Raw genomic sequence first — 5,950 nt, 5'->3', positions numbered from 1 at the left:
GCTATAATGGTCACCCACTTACCCTCTGTACTGTAGGCCCCAAATAAACTCTTTCCTCTGTAAGTTGCCTTAGTCATGGTGCTTTGTCACAACAATTGAAAGTAATTAAGACAGAGGAAAGAAGTGGGCAGGGGAGGGGAGGGAGGATGGGAGAAGAGAAAAAGAAAAAGGAAAAAGGGAAGGGAGGGAGGGAGATAAAAGAGAGAAAGATCAAGAAAAGGAAGGAATGAAGGGAGGAAGAGAGGGAGGGAGGAAAGGAGGGAGGGCAGAAGGGAGGGAGGAAGGGAGGGAGGATAGGAAGAAGGAAATGAGATGCCCATGCATGTTGAGACACCCATAGGATGGGCACCATTGTCCAGGCATCAGTTGAGGAGGACTCTGTGCCAGGTGACCTTCAGCTGTGACCTTCAGCTGTGACCTTCCAGCTGTGATCTTTGTTGCATAAGCCTTGTTAGTCAGCAGGTCTAACCTTTCCTGCAGGGCCAGCATTCTGGACTAAAGCAAGTGCTGGGGATCCTGGTGGTGTCCCTCTGCAACTTACCTGTATCGCCAGTCATCACCCAGGGCTGAGGATGCCTCCCCTGACATTTGACAATAGCTGTGTGGAGATTTGGTAATCTGACATTTGCATTTCCTTCTGCTGCTTCATCTTAAATTGATCAGCCAGATGAAACTCTAGAGCCAGTCCTGTTTCAATATTTAATCATTCTGCTCGGGCTGGAATGTCATTAAGCTAAAATAGGAACCTGATTTCCAAAGAGCACTTTGAACAGCACTTGTTTGCTAAAGCCGTTTGTTCTTGTAGCACAAAAATAGACTGACTGACTCTCTCTCTCTCTCTCTCTCTCTCTCTCTCTCTCTCTCTCTCTCTCTCTCTCTAGCCTGTAACTCACACGTTAGCTAGATCCCCCCCCCAATACAATGTGTTTGTAAAATCTGACTGTCGAGTTCACTAACAAAGCCATAGGAAGTAGCCTTGGTTTTCTGATCCCTGCTTCTGGCTAGCGAGGCTGGGACAGTCCAGAGTAACAGAACGTGTAACTACAGTAGCCCTGTTATGACCACCTTGAAGACAGCAGAATATATGGGAATGAGGATGCTCTGTGCATCATTCATTTAGTTCTTATCACATATATGTTTATAAGAAAACGAAAGTGTGGTCAATTAATGTGTCAAGACAGTCACAATCAAGCTCGTCATGACCATGGCCCAAGGTTGGATAATCATGGGTCACAGAAGGACCTTTCTGCTTCTATTTCAGACATGCTGTTGGTAGCTAGGGTGCAGTCAGAGCTATAGAAGGTAGAGACAAGGCTGAGCCCTCAGCTGAGGGTGCAGGCAGTCGAAGCTGTAGGAAAACCTGGAGGGAAGAAGTAGATGAGGTTTCTGAACCTGGGTTTTAAAAGAGTTCATACCTATTGGTTTCTGCTCACCCTTCTGCTGCTCTTGTGGTGTTTGGTGCCTCTCTTTCTCCCTTCAGGACCAGTGTCCTTATTTCTAAATTAGAAATGACCATCCCTTTCCCCAGTAGTCACAGGCTGAGGTGATGTAGTGAATTCAAGCCATCTAGCACAAGGACGAGTGAGCTGTACAGCCGTAGGATCAAACCCCTGCAGTCCTCCTTCCCTTAGAGCTGGGGGATACATTTGACCTGGGGGTGTCTGAAAGGGGATGGGGCACTGATTCCACATAAAACACCTGTACCTGTGAAGGAAGTACAGGCTCTTGGCTCCCAGAGGGTCCATGTGGGCAAGTCAATGCCTTGGAATCAGAAGCAGCAAAACTTGTCAGCTGTTGACATGGCTTCTACCAGGCCAGTTCTGCAGGATCATCTTTAGCACCAGTTTCTAGCACTTCCAATAAATACAAGATTCTCAGCATCCCTCCAGTGAACTCCGGGCAGCTTTTTTCCCTCATCTGTTGTCACCGTCTAAACTCCTTGCATGTTTGGACAGATCACCACATTTTGTCATGGCTAGGAGTAGCTGGGACTCCACGTCTCCTGTTTCCAAGACCTATAAACTGTTCCCATAGTGACCTCAAAGAAAAACCCCTTTCTCTTGTCACGAGCTAGGGTAATTCCATTTTATTCTGTTCATTGTTCAATGCATAATAACCAGTTACTACATCCCAGACACTGGAAACCACACTGTGAGCAGCTATGCTTTGTTCATGAGGACCCTTGCTATAAACTGGAATCAAATGAATGGCAGGATGATGTAGCCCACGGTGAGTTCCAGAGGGTCAGAGCGAGGCTAGTGCTATGGAGACATGGGATAGGGCCAGGTGGACAGTTCAGTATGTAAAGTACGAGCTGTACAAACATAAGGACTAGATATGGACCCCCAGAACCAACATAAAACAGCCGAGCTCAGTGTCCTACAATCCCAGCACTGGGGGTGCAGAAACAGCCAGGTTCCTGGGGCTCACTGGTCAGCCAGCTTAGCTTAATCAGTAAGCCCCATGTTCAATGACTGAAGATCAAGGTGAGTGACAGCTGAGAAACAACAGCTGAGCTGACCTCTGGCCTCTGCCTGCAGGTGCACACATGTGCACCCATCCAAATGTGAACGCGCCCACACGTTCTCAGGTGCTTAGGGAAGAGGAAGTCATGCTGCTGTTGGTGTAAGCAGCTGAGTGTATTTGCTGAGCTGTGTCCGTTTACAGACCGCGCATTATTCTTGGCATGTAAACTTTTGTGCCCCAAGTCGTGGGCAAGCATTATGGAGCTCACAGTGCCGCTGAGATGTGTGTGCCCGGACCCTGTCACACCCTCACTTCTAGAACCAGAGACAATCAGACCGGGGTGAGCTGCCCTTTCCAGAGGTCCCTGCCTAGAGCACATCTTGCACCTCTTCAAAGTTCACATGTACAGATTGCCTGGCCCCAGGTTTCCCTCCGGTAACTCAAACATGCCGTTAATGTAGTGGAAAGATCCCACACGCCCATCATTGCAGTCATTTAGGTCTGTCTAGAAATGCTGAGCCTCAGAAGCCAATTTCATCTGACTTTAATCTGCACTCAAAGCGGCTGTCACCAGCAGCTCAGTCAGTAAGAGAATTCACGGGACAAATTTATCAAGTCCCTTGGAACTAAACACTGTTTGGGAAATTAGCCTGCGACCTTAAGGTTTCAAATTGGATTAATTTTCTCTGTAATAATCATAAATAATGTCATGACCTAAATATATGTCTCTAAAGCCCTCTTTCTGCTGCATGGGTGTGAGTACATGTGGTGTGTGTGTGCACGTGTATGTGTGTGTATATGTGTGTGTGTGTGTGTGTGTGTGTGTGTTTTGAATGCACTGTGATACAGACAACCTCGTTTTTCCCCTCTGTCTCTTACTAAATGTCTGTGACTCTTATCACACGTGGCCATGGCCTTTCCTTTTATCTTTCTTTCAAGTGAATGTGTGCATGCATCATGACGTGTGCGGGCGCACATGTATGTGTATGCACATGTGTGGCCAGGTGCACGTGTGTGTACGCACATGTATGTGTGTGAGCATGTATGGCCAGGTGCACATGTGTGTATGCACATGTATGTGTGCACATGTATGTGTATGCACATGTGTGTCCAGGTGCACATGTGTGAATGCACATGTATGTGTGTGCACATGTGCACATGTGTGTATGCACACGTATGTGTATGCACATGTATGTGGCACCCCAAGGATGACATCAGAGTCTTCTTCAATCCCTCTCTGACTCATTCATCGAGGCTGGGTCTCTCAGTTGAACCCAGAGCTTACCAAGGCTGACACTGCTGCTGTGGCCCGCCAGTTGGCTATGAGGACCCCTGTCTTCACAGTCTAAGGCTGAAATGACAGCCAGGCTTCCCCACCCACCTCACCTGGCATTTATGTGGATTCTGTGACCCTGAACCCTGATCCTTGCAATTGCACAGCAAATGCTCTAAGCACTGATTCTTCATCCCAGCCTGGGTTTTCTTTCTTGTTTAAGGGGAGAGATAAATGCTAAGTGCCCTTCCTGCCCAGGGACCTCAGTGGACATGCTCACCTGTGTCCACACCCATGCCGTCTCTGAGGTCCCAAGCCATCTTGTGGATTGTATTGCATGTGGAATCCCACAGTTGACCTTGGAGTGCTGACTCACCTGTGGGCTCTGCAGGAGTGTGTGAAGCTTGGAAGTGGGAACTGTCCACAATAATGGTTATTACGGTGAGTCCCTAGTCAAGTCGGTGCTGACTCGACTGGATTTAGAACCACCATGGACATACAGCTCTGGGCGTTTTTGTGAGGGCATTTTCAGAAAAGTTGAACTGAAAATGGAAGATCCACCCTAACTGTGGGTAGCACCCTACCATATGCTGGGGTCTCCGGCTGAATCCGAATGAGAAAGTCAGTGAGGGCCAGCATTTGTCTCTCTCTGCTTCCTGATTGCAGGAACGATGTGACTCCCCCTCCTACACCATGCCTTCCCCAATGAGATGGACTAAACCTGCCAACTGAGAGCCATACCGCTGCTTCCTTCCCTAGGCTGCTTATGTTAGGAGGCAAGTCACCAATCCAGCAGCCATCACCCACCCTCGCCTCCACGAGTGTTTGATCCCCACCAGCAAAGGTATGTTGCATTTCTGCTCCTCAACTTGAATCTCAGTTCTTGTCATGACTTGCTTCAACTCAATGGGTGGGAAGGAGTGACAACCGGGACTTTAAGAGGCTTGTCAGGTTCTATGTTTGCCTTTGAAAATCAACTTCTGTGTTGCATACGTGTACACACACACGCATGCACGCACACATGCATACCTCATCTTGGTTAGAGTACTGAATTATAAGCAGGAACAAATAGAGAGATTATGTGGATAGGCATTTTTATGTCCCAGCCAAGGAAAGTCATGTGCCATGTAAGTGCACATGGATTCTGCTGCCCCGTTCTGCACCTAGGACAGGAGGGCCCAAACAGAATCATGAAGCACAGCTGCTTTAGGCTCTTCTATTCATGGAAGTCTTGTTTCCGGGCAATAACCAACCTTTCATTTTTTCTTTTAGCTTCTAAACCTTATCACATGGGTTCATTTACTTCACGTGGAGAGGAGTTGTGCACATGCCAGCATGCATGTGCAGAGGTCGGAGGACAAAGGGAGGAACCAGTTCTCTTCTTCTAACACGAGGTGCCCAGAGATGAAATGCAGGTTGTCAGGCTTGAGGGTGGGTGCTTTACCTGCTGAGCCACTTTCTGGGCTCCTTTTATTTAATTTCCTAAGATGATTATACATTTACATGTAAAACATAGACTTGAGCATCTCTGATCCCCTTCTAGATTTGTCAGTAAGAACATGCGGCTCTTAAGTAAAATTTACCCTCAGTTGGTGTGCTTATATCAAAACAGCATGATCTAGGTAGCTTAGAAACATGGATATCCATTCCTCACAGTTCTGAGGTGGAAAAGTCCAAAATCAAGACACCAGACAGTTCATTCTGATGTGGGTCCCTCCCAGCCCACAGAGAGCACTTTCTCATTGTGTCTGCATGTGGCAGAACAGAGGGACAGCTATCTGGGCTGTAATCCTAACCCTGAGAGCAGAGTCCTCACCCTGAAATTAGCTTCCAGTACCCCCAACTCCTGCCCAATAAATAAACCCGGGGAAGACATTCATTTCCATAATGACAGCACTCCTAAGTGTGCAGTTCTGTGGCACTGGGTGTATTTGGAAGACGATGGCAGGGGCACTCTCAATCTCCTCCAAACACACAGAGAAAAGCCTGTGAGGTCCAGATGCACAGCAAGGTCAAGCTCCCTTCCTTCTTGGCAGAGAACAAAGCTGCAGAGAAAGCTTCCTAGACAGAATAGGGCTCCATGCTGAGCCAGCAGCCCTTCCCTATGTTCTGCTTTTTCATACGGTAGACACTGCCCAAATGATGCTGTTTGAGATTGGCATCCTCTGTAACCAGTAAGAGATTGTGGCCTCGGCTCACAGATCACCCGTT

This window comes from Microtus ochrogaster, chromosome 8 (assembly GCF_000317375.1).
Source record: "Microtus ochrogaster isolate Prairie Vole_2 chromosome 8, MicOch1.0, whole genome shotgun sequence".
In the NCBI taxonomy this organism is placed as follows: domain Eukaryota; kingdom Metazoa; phylum Chordata; class Mammalia; order Rodentia; family Cricetidae; genus Microtus; species Microtus ochrogaster.
The sequence above is the reverse complement of the archived record's forward strand: the minus strand, read 5'-3'. Positions refer to the sequence as shown.